The 23467-nt window shown below is 34.4% G+C and overlaps 1 protein-coding gene and 1 pseudogene across 6 annotated transcripts in view; one reads left to right on the top strand and one right to left on the bottom strand.

The window, feature by feature from the left end:
* The window catches only part of SOX5 (SRY-box transcription factor 5), a 907668-nt gene that overhangs the window by 831771 nt on the left and 52430 nt on the right, over positions 1-23467 (bottom strand). The window lies entirely within an intron of this gene.
* Positions 17079-17197, top strand: LOC120618629 (uncharacterized; annotated as a pseudogene).

Below are 23467 nucleotides of genomic sequence, written 5' to 3'. Positions count from 1 at the left end.
TTCCTAGAATGGTACCATGCAGAGAAGGGCTTCCTAAAATGTCTGGGGAACCATTTTTTAAACTAAGCAAATATGATCAGCATACACTAGTATCTGCATTCATAATAAGGCTAAAGCTGAAACCAATGCTTTGCTGGTATATGTTTAACAATCGACTCTCCAGGAGGAAAAAGAAAACAGCCCTGGCTAGCAGCATTTGCAAATTTCATGGTGAAATACCCCTCATGTCAGATTTCAAGCTACCACCCCACCGTGAACTTATCGAACACAGAATGAGGAAAAGATGTGCATACTTGGCTCACACAAGCTGGTGCATGCCTGCAAGAGCCGGTTCTGTCACACCACTGGTTGAACTCAAAATGCTTTAAAAGTAAAATAGCAAATTCCCAGAAATAGGATTTAAGTTGACTATGGTGTTTTCAACCATCTACATCTGTGAAGCAAGCAACAAAACAAACAAGACAAACAAAAACTCATAGACACAGATAAGTTAACTGGTTACCATATGAAAAGGGGGTGTGGGGGATAGATAAAGGTGAAGGGAGTCAAATATATGGTGACAGAAGGAAATTTAACTTTGGGTGGTGAACACACAATGCAATATACAATGACATGTTACTGAACTGTACACTTGAAACCTATAATTTTATTAACCGATGTCACTCCAATAAATTTAATAAAAAATATCAATAAAGGATTTTGCAAACAAACTAAAACAATCTGTTGACTTCAGATCTCACAAAACCTTGGGAGTGTTTTTAGGTTTTCTTCTCCAGATCAAACAAGCAAAAACTATAGTCCAATTGCTCTTGAACCAATCTGAATAATACTCTTCATGAGTGTGAGTACAAATGTGACACTGAGCCTCCCATGAATGATTAGTACTGGCCCTCAGCCAGAAAGGATTCTGCAAAGGTCTAGCCTCTCTAGTTCCTACTGAACATCTTAATGTATTTTCCAATATCTGAGATTATATAACCTAAAAAGGAGTTAGGTGACTTTAATGGTAATTCATCAATTTATTCTGCATATCTGACTGCTGTTTGTGGATATTTAAATATAAAGGGCAAACAATGTTTATGAAAACTAGAAAATAATTTAATATATGATAAAGATCTTGATTAATCAAGAATTTGTCTTATAGCATACTCAACTTCTAAAGAAACATTTACATAAATATATTTTATTGGTATAAAGGATGCTATAAATTATTTTCATCTTAAGGCCTAAATAATTGGAAGACATAAAGTAGTATAGAAGAAATAAAGTTCATCAGATTTGAAGGATTATTTTTAATGTGAAATATAACAATAAGATTTTATACTTATTCTATATATATTTTGTTACATAAATAATACTATATAAATATATTTAATTATGGCTTAGACAGATGTTTGGTTTAACAAGGTTTAATAGACAGACCCCTTCTAAAATGACTTCTCTAACAAAAATAACAGCTTATTACAAACTAAGAAAATCAGTTGCTTATATCTAGTGCCTTAAAATCATGTTCGAATAACTCCATCTGGATGACATACCCAATGTCATTTTAAGTCTTGATGTCTATCATAGGGAAAATCTGGTCAGTAAGAAAAGTTTAGAGGACTACTAAAGCATAATTTTAAATAATTTTATGTAATTTTATTATAAAAATTAGTAATGATAATTCTGCATGGAATAATTTATATTGCCATGTGTTTTACCCTATATTACATTTTTTAAAAATTCTACACATAAAAAATTAATTTTAAAAAATCAATAAAATTGCAAATAATTCTACAACTTATTTCAAGTGAAAAGCAGTAAAATTCAAGAAACCATCAAGTTTATAATATTTAGATTATTTATGAGAGTATATTAAAACTTAGTATATTAAACATACATAAAAATAGAACTTGGTCAGGGTCTCCTACAGAATTGAAAGTACTTCGAGGGTAGGAATCATGTGTTATCCATCTTTACCTCCTAAGCAGTTAGTACAATATCTTGCGAAAACTAAGCATACCAAAATGTTTGTCAACTGAGCTGAAGGTGGTAGTGCTGAGTGTGATGTGGAGTGAGAGACACTCTAAAAGATTGTGAGGACCAGTTCTGTCACCTCTCCTTGTTTTCTTGGCTCTAGCCATCCAGTGTATTATCAGCGTACTGGAACAAAGAGTACCTGGCAAGATACACTACATCCCATAAAGTACAGAAAAAAAAAATTTTTATTAGAAGAAAGTCAACAGGTTAATTCTAAACTTTAGAATTTTAATCAGTAGTGGAAGAGAAAAGTTTACAATCAACTCTCTGGAAGGAAAGCCTAATGTGCTGAGCAGTGTTGCCTATATATGCTCTGAGGACCACTGTCCCTTCAGGAATTGTTACTGGTTAGCAAGAAGAGGGGCATAGTATCTTAGAGTAAGACACAGAAACATAACAATTTGACAGAGTCCTCTTACGTCTATTAAATCTAACAATGAAAACTCAGGGCTTGGATTCTGTATATTTTTGGTTTTCTTTTTTCCACTTTTCAAATATCTTCTTATTGTGTTTTTTAATAGCATCAGTCCATCACAGATTAAAAATTTAAAGAAGAAAAACTGGTCCTCATCACAGATAATTTGCAAAGTACTGGTGTAGACTGCAGTGCTACTCTGGATAATTCAACTAGCACCTATATTTAGATATTCTAAGGTGGTCAATTTTTGGTCAACCATTAAAGCAGAACAAAATAAAAGAGTCTTTTAACAATGAAAACTGACCGAGAGTAGAAATGGCTGACCAAAAATGTAGTGAACCAAACACTACTGTAATTGTTCAAGAGGAAGGTGGAGGAATGAAAGAGAAGGAGTTGAGCCCTTACTCCAGCCTGGACTCACAGCTCTCACTACTTTCCTCTTCCCAGTTATCACACTGCCCTGCATGCACCTCTGTGTATTGGCCTTCCCCATTAGACTAGGAGTTCCTTGAGGGCAGAGGCATGTTTTATTCATCTTTGCCTGGTCTCTAAACACAGTGGAGGCTCACAAAATTTACTGCAAAAATAAATCTCTAACATCGAGATCGAATAAAATGATATTGAAGATCTTTCTGGTCTGTGATTCAGTGGTTGATAAGAACGACAATTCCCATCTGAAGAAAATGCCATGACGTATTTCAAAATTAAGGTTAAACATTCCAAAATGAAAGGGTTAACAGCCTTCCGATATCGTTTCTATTTGTATACTCAGGATGGAAATTTAAATATTTTTATATATAGCTACATATTATAGTGAAAGAATTTTATGACCTACATACAATCATAATTTTACCACCTCGGTGTTGAAAATGACCACTGTCCGGCCGTTTTTAGAAACATTGAATGCCCTGGGTGTGAGGGACACATCAAAAAGACAAATTCTTCACTATAGTATGTGAATTCCAGTCTCAGTTTAATTAGAAAGAACTACATTTAAAGAAATAGATGAATGCCTTCAGTTCTCTGGGTTTCAGGTTCTCTTCAGAATGAGATGAATACTCACACACCTGCATCAAATACTACTGTCAATTGAAGAGCTTGTTAAATATTGCTTACCTATAAGCATTTATCTATTATTTATTATTATTTGTATTTATACTATTTATATATAAATACATATAGTAATCATTTAAATATAAGTATACTAGATTCTAAATTATCAGTATAGTTTATCTTTCTCTTGAAGTCTGTTGAAAAAGTAGCTAAGTTATCTTTAACGAAAGCTACCGGTTAATAAAATAACTTGCCAAAGAATTAATTAACTTATGAAATTAATTTGTTAGCAGTTAAGAAAAAAACAGTAAGACTTTTTAAAAAGAAACACAAAACCCTCAAACGAAATGTAAAGATTTAAAAAGTGAATTTGTCCTATACTTAGAAAATCCAGAATCAAGGACTATTTGTCACACCGCAAACAAAGTTTTTGGTAGTATACTAAAAAAGCTTTTTAAATTACTACTGAAGAGTTAGAAATAATCTTGAATTTTTTTCTTTCACCTATTTTATCATAAAACCTTACTACTATTTAAACAGTTTATTGTATTTGATATTAAAATTTCAAGTTCATAAAGGATCAGATTTCCATGTATCTATTAAGATCAATGAAGAACACATTTACATCTTTCTCTTTGTACTTCTCTCATTTTATTATTTTCTTGAAAGAAACAAAGGCACTCTCCTATTATGCTGTAATTCAACAGCTTTATCAGAACACTGCAATATTTACCTTACATCCACAGATTTCACAGTTAATAAAAAGAATCATATTCTTTCCCATCTTCTTAAAGAAAGATATCTCCACTCAGATGACCATGATGGAGGCCAGTACTTCAGGTTCAATAAATTCTAAATGGAGTTTGTTACTATTTTTATTCCTGTTCAAGCTACTCCATGCCTCGTGTTCCCTATTTCTGTTAGTAGCAGCAGCATCCTCTTAGTTACCTGAAATTAAAAATCTTGGAGCATTATTTGTCCATCCTCTTGGTTTTCTTCCACATCCAGTTGCTGAGTTTTGACAATTCTTCCATCGAAATCTCTTTTTCGTCTGTTCCTTCCGTTGCATTCTCACTTATAGGACTAGCTCAGGACTTCACTATTTCTTGCTTGAATGATTACTCAACTCCTTCCCCATTCTATCTTATTTTTAAATGCCTTTATTTCCAATATCTCCATCTCTATCCCATCCTACTTATAAAAGACAGATGAAACTTTCTAGAATTCAGGGAAGTTCCAATCATGTCATTCCCCTGCTCTGAAATCTTAAACATCTTTCAAATGCCTGACAAATAACATCCAACTTATTCAAGGACTTTTATTATCATTCCAACACTATTTCCCACTATTTTCCCTATCGATAGAATGAATCAATGTCTCTCTTTTAATCTAACAAAGCAGAACTTCTCTGTTCACATTAAGCACCTGATTTCTTAAATCTGAGTCTTGGTGTATGCTGTTCCCTCTACCTGAAATGACATTTCTCTGCACAAAGAATATTTAAATTCTATGCATTCTTCAAAGTACAAGTAAAATGACAACTCTTCCTAAGTCTCCTTGACCACTCCTCTGCACCCCCACTGCCGCCCTATTAGAAATATACATAACTAACACCTTAACCTCCCTTATTGTATGTGTCATTTTCTACCCTGCACATTTGTTTTACACATGTTTTACCTCTCAAACTAAAAAAATACTAATATCTATTGTTTTCTATGACCAGGCACTGGCTAAGCACTCTACATACATATAATCTATATATAGGGTCTTTGCAACAACCCTTTTACAGTTGAGGAAGTTAAAGAACGTACCCAAGATCACACATGTGTAATATATCTCCAACTCTGAAGTACTTAAGATAATACTTGCACATATAAAGATATATTAAATGAAAAATAAGTTCTATAAAATTTTACATTGAAAAATAAGGGATATCCAGGTATTTATTCAATTTTGTGTATATTTACTTCATATGTAATTACCTACTATGAGATAGATCTGTGCTAGGTGCTGGAGAATTCATTAAGAAAATCATAATAACTAATTTCTATTAGATACCTACCATAGGCAGGATTCTAAGAACTTGGGCAGTATTAACTGACTTAATTCTGAGAGTCACATAATTCTTATTTTCTGAAGAGAATAACTGAGGTACAAAAACAACTAACTAGCTAACTTACCCAAGATTCCACATCTAGCTTGGATCCAGAGGAAGTATCTGGATGGAGGCAGTCTGGCTTTACAGCTTGCATGCTGAACTATCGTGCCATGCTGCTTTCTCAGCATGGGGCTATCATCTGCCCTCAAGGATCTCAGTACAGTAGAGATTATCTGCTAGTATGGGCCCATCTACCTAAATTCAGAAATATTTTTAAATTAATTCTTAAAATAGCCTTTGGTAAATCTGTCTAATGTGAACTGGGAGAACTCTTGATTAGTAGTTAATACAGTCATCAAAAGCCTTATAAGTTGAAAGCTTTTATGTAGAATCACATAACATGTGAACAGAAGACTATCTTTAACTTCAGACATTAAAAAAAAATTGCCATTCCCCTCAGCATCCATCCTACGCAGTATCTCTCAACAGCAACAACTCCTAAGACAACAAGAGAAGTAGCAAGTGCTGCCATTTATGCATGGATAAACTGTACACTCACACACTGAGAAAGATTCCCATATGGGAAAAGAAAGAATGTAAACAGAAGAAATATGCCAGCATAGGAACAGAAATTGCCCTTAAATGACAGTTTCTCTTGACACAGAATGAAAGATAAGTATAATTCCCCAGAGGAGAGAATGGGGAAATCAGGACAGCTTTCATTTGGCAATGATAACATATTAAGAACAATTTTACTCATAGATTTTTTTCAGTCTTTGAAATGCTACCACTTACCAGAAATGATATTCTCCCCACTATTATTACTATTATTCATATCGATATACATCAGAGTGGAGATGTAAGTAATCCTTGATCCATGTAGAATGTTAGATCTTCTAAGAAATAAAAATCGTCATACTTTTTCATTGAAATTCAATTTCAGTTTGCCTAACCTTTCTACAAATAGTATATTTATGAATCAAATTTATCCAAAAGGTAAACTTCCAAAGTTTTTTATTTTTAGAAAATTATATTTCAGAATAATTTTTCATTCTTGTGATTTCATTTTATGATAGATATTACTTTTAAATTTGTGCAGAATGTATCTTTAAAGGACCACATGGAACAGAGGAAACCACATAAATGTGGATTATTGATACATTATGTACACACACTTGAAAATTTATAGTAAGAATAGCGTGAATAAAAGGTTGCTCTATATTATCACACTGATATAATCTTATTTCTATAGATATTTGTTACTTATAGAAAATCAACTTTGGATGTTTCTATTAATATGTATGTTTATAAATATATAAAGAGATATATATACATATAAATAAGTATATTTCCCTACCATCACATCAGTGTAGCAACTAGAGTGAAATATACAGAGAACCACAGTGAAAATGCAGTTAAACAATGTTTAGGACAACTCAAAGTCAGTCATAAAGATATTTATTTCCTCAGTTTTCTGACTAATGGGACATTTCAGGAAGATACTTCAATTTTCCTTTAAAAAGCATCAGGCTTTTCTAATCTTCAAAAATAAAACTGTATGTAGAAGATAATGCTTCTTTTTCTTTTACCTAAAACTAAACAAAACAAAACAAAACAACACCACGTAAAATTTTTCTAGGATGTGAAAACACCAGGTGAATTAACTTAGCTCTATAGCAATTTTCTCTTTCAGTGAAAGTTCTTATGGGCCTCTTGAAATCACTCACCACAAAAACTAAACCTTGTTTTGGGCATCCCCATTCTTTGTCACTTTAATTTAGTTATTTAAATGAACAATAAGTTTTCTTCTCAGATGAGATGCTAATTATGGGGGCAGTCTTCTAAATCAAAAATGAAAAGCAAATGAATACTTGCGTATTTTACTGTAATTCTAGTTTGCAAGAGTAAAGGAACTCCTTTGTTTTAAGGATGCATGATCACCTACAGAGTCTCTCAGCCTCTTTTAACAAAGACATCTGCCCAGGTGATAAAAATTTGGCCACAGTGAGCCTAACTTGACTACAAATTGATTTTCTAAGCATTTTTCAGAGTTTAAACACCACATATAAAACTCTTTACACTCTTTTTCATTTTCTTCATTAGTTGTCTCAAAACAACACATGAAGTCCTCAAAGTGTTTTCCCTAAGTTAAAAGAGACATTCTTTATTTTAAAAGTGTGCTGAATCAGACATACATTATGTCACAAAGGCAGAGATTAATTCTGTTCGTATAGTCCGTTGCACTTCAAGTTTATAAATGCTGCTAACGTAAAAGAGCTGCAAGAAATGAATGACGTCCATAGTATCATTTCACCTCTATGGAGAGTCTTTGGTCTCAAAAACCTTATAAAGGAGTAGATTTGGCTATTTATCGTGTTCCTAATCATAGTACTCACTTAACCAGGATTTACATATTTAGTTCTTCTAATCTTTTCTCCTAAGTCAATCCATTCAGCTCATTAATCTTTCTTGCTCCTTGTCTCCAGTTGCTTCTACTTGGTTTACTACGAAGGTAACGTTTTACTAAAAATTTCTCCCTCTTCTTAATTTCGATTCAAAGGATTATAAACTTCTTGAGAGCAAGGACCATGTTTTCTTGAATTAAAAATAAGTTACAGAGATAAGATGCCTTATTGGAGATAATCTTTCATCACCTTGCCTTTTTGCTAGAGGACAATGTTTTAAATCATTAATTAGGAACACTGCATTTGTTTCTTTCTTCTAGGAAAGAATGAACCACAGCTGAGCATCTTCAGACCTATAGACTATGGGGGCGGGGTGTGTGTGTGTGTGTGTGTGTGTGTGTAGCAGTGCGTCTTGTCATTAATTAAGTTCTGGGGTTAGTTACTACCACCGAATGCCTTATGATAAAATAATCCTGTTAAAAGAATTGAACTACATTTTCCCAGTGGAAATAAACATTGTACATGCATCATAACAAGCATTCTGTGTTTTTCTTTAAAAAATCATATGTGTCAAAAGATTTTTAAAATCAATTTCCAGTGAAAATTCAGGGCCTTTTTGCCCTGATAGCATTCTGTCCATCAAATGATTATAGCCATAATTAACATGTATTCTTCTCAGCCACTGCTTTGTATAGACTGAATCCAAAAAGTTTAAATCTAGAGGTAGAAAAAAATAAGCAAATGTAAAATTAAATAATATAAGGGCTTTTACTGAAAATAATTTTTAAAACCTATGTAGAAAAAAATGCTTTTGTATTCAGAAGTGTGGGAAACTCAGAGATAAAAAAACATTAAAGTAGATATAGGAACTGGAAGTCAAAGGTACATTGACAAGATTCTGACAGGTGGAGAAGGAAATAAGAGTAGTTAGGTACTGGGGGAAATGGCCTGTAAAGAAAAATTGAGGTGGGTTTAAGTAAAATAATAGAAGGAAGTAAACATAAGTAATTCAACAGGACACTAATAATATATCACAGCAGAAGGAAGACTGTAAAATATGAATACTAAATCCCAACAAATAATAATAAGAACGTAGACCCAATAATTCAAAAAACATTGGGAGGGTGGTTTTAGCTTCAACTTGTATAAACAATTTTCAAGATTTTTCTAGCCCTCATAATCAAAACTCCAATCTTGGGGGCTATTAAAAAAATAACTTTACCAGTAATTCAAATTAGGATATGAGTACTTCAGACTTGGCACTAAAAGCACAGAATTGTCCAAACAAATTGTTAGAAAGACTTTTTAGTGCTGTAGGGGAAAGAGAGCAGACTTGGACCAGAATGATTTCATTTCGTTTCTGCCATTGACTTTCTATGTGGCAATAGTTCTGCACTTGTTTCTTTCATCTGTAACTGTATATATCAAGTACCCTTCCTATTTCTTGTGATGACTAGAAAAATGTATTTAAATGCACCTACAAAAAAACCTGACATATAATATGTATCAATAATTTGTAACTATTACTATTATATACTTTCCCACATTGAAGCTTCTTTGTATAATGTGGTTAAATGTTTTATCCTCTCAACCCTGAAATGCTTGTCTTCCCTCCTCTACCTGTCAAAAACATGAGTCTTTCAAGCAGCTATTATTATTATACTTTCATAATAATCTACTGCATTTTATGCATACCCATTACATGCCTCCTGATAATGTCTTTTCTAAAGACCTTTTCAATTTTTGTATTTATGTTTTGAGATACAACATATATAATAGCTAGATTAACTGACCAACCATATCTCTTTCAAGACCTAAAGGAGACTTAGAAGTGACCTGGTCTAATCATTACCAAATGTATGAATTTTTCCTCTAACATCCTAACAAATAATGATTCAACCTCTGTGGAATATGTCCAAGAAGTCCACCATTTCTAATGAAAGCCCGCTCCAATCTGCAGTAGTTTCATAAAAGGCTTTTCCTTTGAGCCCCAACCCATCTCCCTACAATAGCCAAACAAGAAAGAAATCTAAGTACACTTGTGTCCAAAGGTCTTTTGCATTTGAGAGCAAATCTTCCTGTCTCTTCCTCAAATCCCTTCATTCTGGTTGCTAGTCCTATAATCCTTTTTAAGATGTGACTTAAAATTAGTTAAAAATAAGACTCCTAGAATGTTACAAAGTAGTTTCAGTTCCTTATCAGTATTGTAGCTCATCAACAGATGCACCTAACACCACACTAGTTTAGGGAGAAGCCCAAGCAATGTTAACAATACCATAACGTTGGCCCATACTGAGTCCCCTAAGTCATTAACCCTTTCCCTTGCAATACAAGGAAATCACTTTTTTACCATATTTGTGAGTGTAAGGACTTTATGTTGATCCCCATAGCAATGACCTATTCTATTCTATTCTATTCTATTCTATTTTATTCTATTCTATTCTGCTGAGATGAGTTTGAACTCTAATACTATCAACCAACATACTGTTAATTTGAAGGTTCTTCAACTTTGATCATCTTACCAATGAGGCGCTTATTGAGAGAGTGAACATATACCAGAGCCCTCTGGCAAGACACTAGAAGTTTTCACTATTACATGGATTCATGTAATCAACATTCTTGAGCTATAATACCACAGTGTTCAACGTCATTAACAAATGCCTTGCTGATATCTAAACACATTAAATCTAATGCATTCCCTTCATCAACCATGTCTGCTATGGGTTATCTTTTAATTATCAAAAGCATAACACATCTTACATGATGCTTTGGCTTCCAAAGAAAATAAAAATTGGTTAGAGTTGCCTGTATGCCACCTAGAAAAGAACACTAAACAAACTACTGTGCGAGAGGCATTTGCTAAAATCAGAAGTCGATGAAGTTGAAGAAAAAAGCTAATCGAAGTTTATCATTGACCAGCCTAGGTCTCTAGACCCCAGCAGTAAGATAAATCCATAAATTATTCCTTGAAATACTGTAGATTTCCAAATAACTTAGAATTAGAACCAAAGTAAGATGTATGCCTTGCTTCCTTTATCTGAAAATAAAATTTAAATTTAAGAAACTTAGAAAAATCTTTCTTTATAATATTTTATATATTTTATAGTGTTGTATACCTTTTTATATAAAAATCTGTTTATATTTTAACTTTCAAAATCCAAGCTGCATTCTCTAAATATATAATCAGTGTTCCTTTTACAAAAATCAAAGGTAAATACTATAAAGAGACTATAAGTCTGACAACACAGAATATTTCATGAATATTCATTAAAAGGGACACAAAACAGGTATATGAGACTGGATTCTCGAGATAAAGCCAAATGCTTCCCTGCTATTTCTTTGAATATTTTACATAGCCCATTTCTTCATTTAAAAAAATAGGCAATCCTCCTTAATATTCCATTTAAGACAAGAAGTTACTCCAGAGCAACAAAAATTACTTCTGTAATTACCAACATTCTACTTTTAGAGATATTTCTCCCAAGGAAAGACAGTGTATATGTAGTTCAGGATCCCATTTAAATAAGCTGTCATCATTACAAATTTTAATGTCTGTCCTATTAAAGGAGCAGCTGCCAGCAGCTGTGAAAATACTTCTGTCCATCAGGTTCACAGTAGCCAGTGTCCTCTTTTTCACCAACAAGGAAAACTTTCAATAGAGGCAGGGTGACATTAAGCTTTAGTACATTCCATACCCAGGACACAGCAGATAATAGGAGTTTGGCTCTTATCCTTCTCCCACAGCAGCATCGGGGAACACCTTTATTTCCAAATTACAACATAGTAGAGGAAAACTAAATATTATTTCCCTGAAGCAAAACTAAAATAGTTATTTTTTAGTGTGGCAAACTCTCAAAAGTGTAAACTTTAAAAAGAGGGAAGAAATTCAGATAACTGAATGATTCATCATAAATCTATTCAAGAGTGACTTAAAATGCTTAAGGTTAAAAAAATTCCTCAGCTACTTATACTATAGGTCGTGTCTTACTAAATATCTGTTATGAGTTGCCAGCTTCCCATATACAATGCGTGTCTGCTCAATGTGTTATAAAAAGACCCACAGTATCACTAAATCTGTACTTAGAACTGATGAGATAATTTTACATTTAATTTTGAAGATGTTCAATATTAAATATTTCATTCTGCCATAAGTAAGAATTCTTAAGACTTAAAAATCCTCCTGGAACCCAACCTCGTTCTTACCCAAACCTGTTTTAAGTCTTTCCACTATAAATAACCAAGTCCAAAATGTGTTCTGAAGCATATAGGTGATATTAGGTGATTTCCATTAAGTAGCATTATAAAAAAATCTCTACAGAAATCGAAAAGTAAAATATCCCGAATTAATTTTAATCCATTAGGGTTTTCAAGGATTCTACAGTTTTAAAATATTCTAATAGAAAGTTAAGGCCAGGATGACATGAGATCCCCGCAAACTATATTTATTGTGTTAATGTACCATTTGTCTTCTGGGCAAGTAACTAAAGGTCATTTGTTCTTCATGGCAAGTGTTGAAAATAGTTTACATTGAAGGTCTAACTTAAAGGAACAATGTGAAACCCCCTGGGCCTAAAATGACCTTTGTACGCTAACACAGATGTCTAAATCTCTTAAAGAGCAGAATAGTGATGTTTCCACTCTGATTTCCAGTTAATTCAACTCCCTTTTCCTAAATGCCTCTGATAGAGAAATTAGAATCATTTCCTGCTTATAGTTCTCAGGACACTTTGATTAACTATCAGAGCCAGGTATCAAAATTGAATGTCAAACTGGAGAGGGGAAAGTTTCCAAGCCTGTATTTGTCAAATGAGAGAGTGGTTGTGGGAGAGAGAGGCACGTGGTAAAGTCTGTTTGGGAGTAGAGGGCAGCTTCTATTCCCCAGGGTTCGAGTGGGCTTCAGGGAGGCTATTTAGTAATCTCACACAGTGCTTGGCAGAAACCCAATAAAGTCTGCTCAGAGCACACCTCCTTCAGAAGAATAAGAGAATGAGAGAAGAAGAATAAAGAAAAAGGAGACAAGGCCTAACTTAAGGTTACAGGCTATTTTACTTCACACACACAAAAGAATCCTTTGGCCATATCATATTCCTTGCCATCCCAAAGAGGGCCACCAGAGTATCCCTTACCAGGTAAGAAGGCTCTGATGGAGATAGAGGGATGCATGTTTTCATTTTCTCTTCTATATCAGCTGGGGCTGATATTTCCCTCAGACTTTACTAACCATACATTGGGGGTTCTGCTCATGAAAAAAAAGCCACAAATGCACCTAACACATTTTTTAACTTTTAACGTGATGTAAAAAGACACCTAAATTCAAGTTCACTTCAAACTGTCCACAAAGACAAAAGGCAAAATTGATGTCAAAGCCTTAACAGCAAACCTCACTTGGCTTCACAAGTCCTCCTGCAGTTTACAGCAGCCTTCACACATACATGTGCTTGCTGCTTTGTCACATTTGCATGGCAAAACAATGGCATAGAACAGATGCTGCAATGAATAGAAAAGAGACCATTTGTTCTACAGCACAGTTTTCGTCAGGCTACATATTCTATCAATATTCAGGACAAGAAAAGCACCCAGGGCACCTAGAATAGATTCAGATTTTATTAATTAAAGAAAAGAACTGTGTCCTGGAATTTTGCCCTGTGGTTTCCCAAGATTGTTCCTGAGATAGGCATTCGACATTCGGGGCCGGGGGGTGGAAGAGAGATAATGTGCTTTTATAATCCTTTTAATATCATTTTCTTCTATTTACTATAAAGTAAATTAGCCTGTTGTCCTTTTTTATGAGGCACTTTCTTTAAAGATGGCCGTTAGTACTATGCAAGCACATTCTGAAACAGGTATGAAGCCAGTATGTCCGAGTGTGGCTGAAACCAGAACAGCTCTTTTTTTCCACTTACACAGGATAATTCAGGGAAAAAATGGCTACATGGGCAACTCACAGTTTCTTTTGGAATGCTTTCATGGAAATTCAGGCTGTATTTGATACACACACCATATTTTTTAATGGTGTTGTGTGGGTGGGTTGGAGGCACATGAAGAGCTCCAAAATCCATATAAATATCCAAAACGGGCATGGAGAAACTCTCTCATTTCCTTTTTATTGTCTATTGCTCATTTGCTAGCTTACTTGTAGCATGATACTCTAATATTCCTTTATGCTTATTTTAACTTAAACATTAGCACCAGGTTTCTAAAACACATGTCTAAAAATGTTAACACCTCGCCTCCCCCATCCCCACCAAAAAAAAAAAGATTTAAAAAATAACAAACACCAAAACTGCTGCTACATTTGTAATAAGAGGTAACACCAGCTTACGCCTATTCTTTTCATCCCAAAGCCAACCAAGACAGACAGACCAACCAACCAAAAACCTAATGTCTCTTTCTTTCTTTCTTTCTACATGCCAGGGCTGCTGCCTGGGTGGCAGCCATTCATTCTGGCTTGTGTGCACTTGGAGTGAAGGGACTAGTTAATGGGGAAATTACAGATGACTCTGTATGGTGGGTTCGCTTATTTACATTTGTGGTAAAACCCAAGGCAACTGATCTGTAACCCTGACTTGAATTGAGCCCTTACATGGAAATTTTTCCAGCCTGTGGCAGCACCTAAACAGGCTTTCTGGGAAGGGTGCAAGAACCTACTCTTCCTACTGTAGCCATAAGCCAGGGTACTTTATTATACAAATCATGATCTCCGGACCAACCCTCCCACACCCATCCCCAAAGCAGTGTTCACAAGAGTCACATGCTGGTGTCTGGTTAAAAAAAAAATTCTCAGGCAATGCAAACTGATAAATTTTGGTTCTGAATCTTAGAAATAATATTTGAATCAAAAAGTAAAGATACAAAAGTCCTTTGGAGTGCAGAAGTAACCAAAGTATAATTAATTGACCAATATAATGGAAACTATAAAGAAGAACAGAGGGATAAAGGACTGATGATGGAACAAAAGAATGGACAGAGGAAGTTCTGATAAACACTGGAATCACATTTCAAACCCAAGGCTGCCCATTCCAATTAACAATCACTCTAAAAGTATGTAGTGGAACTGTCTACCTTCCTTGCTCTGTTTTCTCTCGTGGCATGAGAAAATGCTTTGTCTTTCACCACTGTAGGGATGTGTTGTTTCACACTCCTAGTAGAATATTTTTTTAAGGTGAATTATGAGCCAGCGAGTCGCTACATGTTCTGAATGCATTTACCGAATTAGGAACCCAGCATCTTCACTCCATTTAATTGCTTTGAAGCAATAAAGTATAAACGGCTTTGGTTAAAGCAAGAACTACAAACAGATACACACAATCACCAAATTTTTGATCACAATGAAATCTTTAAATTCAAACTAATCAAAAGAGGAAGGAAGAACTACCATCTGTCTCCCCCTCACATTAGCCTGCTATAGGTTCATACATGTCACACTGGCTAAAAGGGGCTTCAATGCAAAGTGCAAGTGTAGCACCAATGCAAGCTGAACAACTGAAAGAGCTGTTGGTTTGGGGAAGTATATGTCGGGTATTAAAGGAAATAAATGCCTTCTGACTGATTGTTTAGCCACATTCCCCCTGATTTAAAAGTCCCTGAAAAGTTTCACTTTCTTCGGTATGAAGCAAAGGACAATTCCCTCCTTAGGAAATGTCTTGCCTAAAGTAAAATAAATTACATACTATGGTACGTCTATTTCAGGAAGTTTAGTAAAACTGAACAACTGCAGAAAAAGTGAAGGACAGGTTCTAGGCCATAAGGTACAAGACCAGTAACGATGCTGAAATGATGAAAAGTAATCATTTCATAGACTGTGGTGAAGTTGCTTCAAAAAGTCAATGATTCAATCCCTTCAAGTATTAATAGAAACAGAAACTCGAGGTTATAATAAACACTTAAAGCCATCTTGTCATTGGCAAGTGATGCTAAACAATGTTACCATAACTGAATCACTTCTTGGAGTCTACAAGTAATACTTATATGTATTTTGATCTTGATACTTCTGATGAAAATTGGCCTTTTATGAAAGAATAGGCTGTAAAACAGTTTAGATTTATTCCAGTACACAAAGTCTCAGGCATTAGGTTTAAGATGTAAAGTTTTACATGTGTGTTAAAAAATCGTTTTAAGAATAAATTGAAATAAAACTCAAATATATAAAATAATATTCAAGCCTTTTGATGACTGCTTTCCCTCTTTCTCCTTCATTAAGAAAAATATTTAATTGCCATGAACACATTGATAATATAACATGGTCTTTTCCACTGTTCAATCTCTTTATCCACTTTATGAGCTGGTTTGCCAAAAGGGCACAGGGCGCTGAAGGGATCCCACCTCTTGTTAGAGTTCCTCGGGTACCCTTTGTGAGCCTTACCTATATTAGAGCTCCCAATAAATGATATCCTTCTTCACATCATGAGATTTTATTTGTGTGGGGGAGGATAGGTCCCATCATTTTCTTCTAAAAAAAAGGCTTGAAATATATGGTTAAGAGTCACTGTCAGCAGTACTCAAACTCATCAAGATCATAAAAACAAGAAAGTCTAAGAAATAGTCATAGTCAAGAGGAGCCTAAGAAGATATATTATGGAATGGGGTATCCGGGACGAGGACCTAGAACAGATAAAAAAAAATGATATTAAGGAAAAACGAAGGAATCAAATAAAGTATAGACTTTAGTTAAGAATAATGTATCCATACTGGTTCCTTAATTATAATGGAATTAATGTGCCATACGGATGTAAGATATTCATAATAGAAAAAGCTGTGGGGGGCGGTATATGGGAACTCTGTACTACAGCTTTTCTGTAAATCTCGAACTCCTCTAAAATAATAAGTGTGTTTTAAAAAGTTGGTATCAGTAATGATGGAATTCAACCCCCTTTAAATGTAGAGGTACTTGTATCAATTGATAACTTCCTCAAATGTAGAATATGTTGGGTGATGTGAAAGAATTGAAAAAATTGACACAATCTCTTTCGAAATGATATGAAAAAATTGACACAAGCTCTTTAGAAATAATGATACTCATTGAGATTCCCTGTCCACAGTAAAAATAACTTCAAGGTTTTCATAATTTAAAAAGAAGGAAAATATCTACGGCCACGCTACCCTGAACAAGCCCGATCCCATCTGATCTCGGAAGCTAAGCAGAGTCAGGCCTGGTCAGTACTTGGATGAGAGACCACCTAGGAAGACTAGGTGCTGTAGGCATAAATAATAAAAAAATAAGGGATTGTAAGCTGACAAGGTCTTTGCAATCTGTAAGGTCAACCAAGGGTTAGCTCACCTAAAAAAAATAATAATAATTAAAATTTAAAAAAATGAAAAGAAGGAAAATATCTGGGTAAATCATATTGATATATAGAATATACATATGGAGTAACCGGGCAGGGGAATAACTCTGCACTCTTCTCTTCCCTCTACAGCATACAGGACTAAGTAGGGTAATGAAAATATATGCACAGCTCCTCTTGCACTTATAAAGTATATAAAGGTAAGATAATCATGAGACCTGATAGGTTTACTGCTCCCTGAAGATCAGTTACCAAGGCAGGAAACTGGAATATGTTTTCCAATTCAGGCCATCCAATAAAAATGAGAGCAGATAATAATATCTTGAAGTTTCAAAATACTTCACATTTATTATTTCATTTTATCCTCACAACTATCTGAAACAGTTAGCATAGATTATTATCATCATAATTTATGAAGAAAACAAAGACATAGAAAGGTTATGAAATTTACCTAAAGTTACAACATAAGTAAGTGACTGAATTCAAATGAGGATCCAGCTCTCTTGACTTCAACCTCCTACCTTAAATCATACCTGGGAATAATGTGCTTTCAAGAAAATAATTTTATTATCTTAATGTATTTTACAGTTCAATGCACAGCATTCTAAGTATAACAGAAGTCTATGGTGAGTCAGTTCCAATGTACCACAATTTCCTGTAAAACATTAATGCTAAACAAAGAGAAAAGGCCATGATAGCATAAGACTGATCATTCTTTTTTCTCATTATCAGTGTAATGAAAACAAATATTAAAAAATAGTATTCCTTACAGAATTATGTTCAGAATTAATTATCTACAGAATTTGATAGGTTCATCTCCAAATATTATGACAGGCATGCCATTAAGTTGAGTTTGAATACTGCATACTATATCTTTGCCTTTAAAAGGTCATTTTATTCTCTGACCCCATGATTAGCAGGAATACTCACTGCTGATCTACCTTGAGAGCCGCTTTAGTTATAAAGTTGCTAACAGAAGAGTTAAAGTCCATCTTGCTTTCAATGAACCATTGTCAAATTAAGGATATCTAGTTATAACCTGGCATTTACTCAAGAAGTGAAATTTAGTCCTTGTTCAATTTGGCTACAACTAAAATAGTATCAGAGTGATTTAGTCATTTGATGACTATCTATTGGACGTCTGCTGTAGGCACTGCACCAGAATATGGACCTAATATGAATAAAGCATGGTCCCAGTGTATTGATTTAGTCTAATCAAAGGAAGCCAATATAATTAGATACAGAGTCAGAAGATTTAAAGGAAATAATATTCTGATATTCCTCTCGTTCTTGTTCTTGTTCTTTTTCCATCCAGCACTTAGAACTACAAATGAGCCCTGAAGATAAAGTACTAGGAAAATAATTCAGAAAAGATTGTCTTAAAATAATCCTCAGAAACCTAATTCCAGAGAATTTAACCTGGTTTTATCAGAGAGTATCAACCAATAATGAATATGGATGCTAGTTTCTTTTCAGTTTGAGTGAACATTTGAAACAATGGTTGAGGTCAACTTCCAAACAACATCGAAAAGACACAGATGATTTCTAGTTTAGGTTCAAAGATCTGATTAAAGAAAATGTTTTAAGTTGTGAAGTACATCACATGATACACTAACATCTGAAATTGTACCATTTATGAATAATTACTTATTAACTAATGTAACCAGAGAAAGTGTATATTTGAAAATAAAAATCAAAATTACCATAGGGTTAGAGAGGATGTTGTAGGGCAAAGAATGCAGACCTACATCTAGGGTGAAGTTCTGAGAGAGGTCAAAGACAAAGCTGGGATTTAACTCTGGATAATCTCTGTGTTATAAATTACTCTAGACTTTTAAACTATATTTGAGAATAAACATAAAATGAATCCCATAACTTTATTCAGTGGCAAAAATTCAGTTAAATGTGCCACAGTGATCTAAACTGTTGAAGGGAGAACAAACTTGAAACAGTCTAATCTCATAACCAAACAGAATCGAAGTTGAAGAATAGTAGTCTCCACACTCTTTGATCCAAAAAGTACATTTTGGGGGTGGGCAGGGGAATTCTAGAATCTTAATACTGCAACTTCTGCTCATTTTCAAGTAACTCTTACACTAGCAAAAATACCTATAAAGAAGAGTAATGCCTAAACATCGAGAGGTTACTTAAAGTTTACCCAAACTTTTTGAAAAAGCTGAACTGGACTACAAATCCTTGGAGACATGGTTTGCCTCTGTCCTTTTTGGCTTTGTCTATATGGAAAAGAACAATAATTAGAGCAAGTATCATTCATTTTAAACACCTTTTCCAGATCCTTTCTTAACTTCCAAAAATTATCCAGCTTTACTCGTATGTTAGAGGAAGTGAGAATTCCAGGAATTCTGACTGTCTGGCTCAGTGCATCCAAGCTTCACAATTTTCAGGTAACTTATGTAATGTTACTGGGAGCAGCAGAAGAGCAACATAACAACTGTACAAAAAGCCTTGAGGGATTTTTCTATTTGGCTGGTTAAAATGTTCAGAATTATTTAAGAGTTGGAAAAGGAACAATAAACCACACCCTCAAAGAACTGCAGTCTGAATTCCACCATTAGTTTATACCATGTTTCCCAATCCAAAATTTCAGTGTATTAAGGAGACTAAATGGAAAGAGCACCCAAAAAATGGGCTGATGTAATCCAAACTTGCCCAAAATAAAAGTTCTAAAATATAATTTGATTAAAGAACGTAGACTGAATTTATTACTTAACACCTTGCTCTTTATGCATCTACAAGTTCTACTGGCTTCTTCCCAAAGCAAAAAAAGCTCATCTCTCCACCATTTGTGGTTTCTACAAGTGCCATTAAGCATGAAATTTCTTATGACACAGAGCTGTCTGGGACTTCGTACTGAGGAAGCTGTTCGAAAATGATATCACCTATAACACAGTCCTTCAACAAAGACACTACAGATAGCACTATGATGTTAATGCAGGGCATATCTATAAACATATATAATGATAGAAGTTCTAGAACATGCTATAATCAGAGCTAAAGCCAGGCTATAGTTTCTCATACAATTTTATAATTGAATGAATTGTGAAAGAAAATTAATAAGATGTGTTTAGATTGTGCCTGTTTACTAAATGGCTGTAATCTCTCTCTCCAACAATATTATTTGTTGAAGATATATTTCTTCAAGAAGTGTTTAAAACTTCTTGAAGATATAAAATGAGAAGTTTTTGTTTTAGTCTTTTTATTTTTTAAAGACCAAGTTACTCTGTTTCACCTTAATAACTATTAACAGAATCATCCTAAAGTCCCAGATAAAGTGGGCAAGGAGGTCAAGAATTGTTTGGGAGCCTGAAAGAATTTTGACAAGAGCATTTCCAACAGTGACTCTGTGGAAAGCTTTTGTTCTAATGTTTTGTGGATTTTTTAATGGGTCTTTGTCATATGTCAGGCATCATTCTTAGTGTTTTTAAGACTCATGACAGACTAATAATGTAAATAATATTACTATCACTATTAATGGTGTGGAAACAAAGTCTACGATTAAATAACTTTCCAGAGATCCAGTAAATCAGTGACATAGCTGAGATTCCTTAGACAATCTCTCTCCTAAATTCACATTCTTAGCCCCTTCGCTGTACTGTGCCTATCATGTTAGCTTATGCTCTTTACATCTCTTTCTTCCTCAAAGGATCATGAGTATGGCTACCAGTAAAGAGTCGAGTATGATCTTGACTCTCTCTGCTTTGGTAAAATATTAACTTCAAACACCTATGACATAATTTCTCATCTTCATTCACTCAGCAATTCAACAAATATTTACTGACTGCTTCTTATCTATGAAACAAAACTAAAACATAATTCCTGCCTCAAAAGATCTTATAATCCATTACTTAAAAAAGACTATACAAATAATTGAAATAAATGAAATGAATTGCAAAGAATCAGATCATTACACTCTTGTGCCTAAATCTTTACCAGGAGCTCAAAATCAACACGCTTTGTGCTGGGTCACAAACCCCTATGTGAACTGGCCTGGAGACTCCCCGGCTGTATCGGGGCATCTCTTACCACTATCCCTCGGCTTAGTGTGCTGTAGAAACTTGACCTTCTTATTCTGGGAACTCACCAAGATTTCTCCTTTCTCAGGACCTTTGTGCCTGTTTCCCCTTCCCAGATCTTCCCTTGGCTAGCACCTTCTTTGTATTCAAGTCATAGTCTAATACCACCTTCTCAAAGAGACCTACTCTGAACCACTCAATCAAATCTGGCCTACACTCTCCTCCTCCCTGTGCCAAGTATAATTCCATCATAAGTATATGATGTGTACACGGCATGTATCACCAACAGAAATTAAGTATTTTAAAGTTGTATTTACCTGCTTACGGTCTACAAGCCCATCCATAACTAGAAATCAAAGCCCATGAGACCAGGAACCTTGTTCTTACAACTCCTGGACACAAAAGTTTTCACAAAATCAAGAGCATGAGATATGCACTTGAAAAGAGATGTGGCAACTCAGCAAAGATGAGTGCTATGGTTACTGCGAGGAAATGAAATAACGTGAGCAAATACACAGCAGGGAGAAATCTGGAGCATGTTCAAGAAAGATGAAATAGTTTGATTTGGAAGGTACACATCCACACATACGAAAAGTAGGTTGAGTTAACATCATAAAAGGCCTCCAGTGTCAGGAAGAAGAATTATGTGAGTAGTAGGGATCCAGAATGTTTCTCAGCAAGAAAGTGCCATAGGCAAAGCTGAGTATAGTATTAGAAAGACTAAAGACTGATTTAATAGCCCAGGCAAAGGATACTAATAACGTTTTGAGTTACTCTGATAAAACACTAAAAATCTCTGCTTTTTTTTTTTTTAAATAGCAAACTCATAAGAGAACAGGAAGAGAACTATGAACTTGGTGCTGCTAACTATTGGAACAGAAAGTACAATGTTATGAAGTATAAAGTTGAACATAATGATGAAATTTGTTTCTCTAATATCTGTTCAAAAGCCTTTTGCAAAATAAACACAGATTTATTATATCAAACCACCCAAGTGACTCATCTCTTTGGAAATGTGTCTCTGGCATCTTCTTTCCTCGGGCCGCAAATCCTTTCAGAAAATCAAGCAGATTAGTGGCCTGATGACAGTACAGAAGTCAGTACTCAAAATCTTAAATCCACCTTTGCCACTGACATGCTGTCTAACGTGGAGCTTTATGTCATTTCTGCATGTATAAAATATCTTTACATGGTGAATATTTTATAAATTATCAGTGACTAGAAAGTAATATAAATTTTCAAATAATCACACTAATACATCAAAGTACATATATAGACTTCTTAATGGAATCTCTTGCAAAGTATTCTTGCATTATCCTGTACTTATTTAGTTCTCAGTCAGGCAGTAAAAATAGAAATATTCACGTTAATGCATGTATGTGTGAGTGTGTATGTCCTACAAACAGTGGCTCGGTCCTTACAATTTCCCAGATAACAAAATTTAAAAAAAGTTTCCTTTGAAAAGACACGATGATGTAAACACAAGGAAGTTTAAAATAACACTTGTATAAACTGTTTGAATTGAAGAGAAAAAAACACACCCCAAAAGAGTTTTGTCAGAATAAAAAGAAAACAAATCCCAAATCCTGACAGCAACATAAAAGCCAAATTCTCCCCCTTCCTTTCATAATGGCTTTTCTATTGAGCTTCATTTTGACCTTTCATTACTTTCCCAACATTGAAGAATATTGCCTTTCAAAACTCTCCATTTCTCTGCCAGTTGTACCATTATTCCTTCTCCCATTGTTGAAAGTTCTTAGCTACCACCGTTCCAATATGAAATGCATAATCTTTGGTCTGTCCTAACAAATAGAAACCAGCATTTTTATACACTTTCCACTTTAAATTCATACCCAACATAAAAAAGAAAGATAACCATAAATATATAAACATACCAAGAAACAGAAAACAAAAAAGGTGGTTGACTATTTGCTAGGGGAAAAAAAAAAGCAGTCCGTACTATAATTGATCTATAGGCAATGCACCCTCCCCCCTCAGCTGCAACAGGATGTGCCACGTATGAAAGAAAAGCAGCCTTACGTCATTAGTCAGAGCTGTGAGGGCGAACCAACTGGATGATCTGATTGATAAAGTTTCATTATAAATTAGCCCATCTCTTTGATGAAAACAAGCAAGGCAGAGACTGTACCACA

The sequence above is a fragment of the Pteropus medius genome, unplaced genomic scaffold (genome assembly GCF_902729225.1).
Source record: "Pteropus medius unplaced genomic scaffold, Ma_sr-lr_union100, whole genome shotgun sequence".
Lineage (NCBI taxonomy): Eukaryota > Metazoa > Chordata > Mammalia > Chiroptera > Pteropodidae > Pteropus > Pteropus medius.
This window is presented reverse-complemented; position numbering and strand designations above follow the sequence as displayed.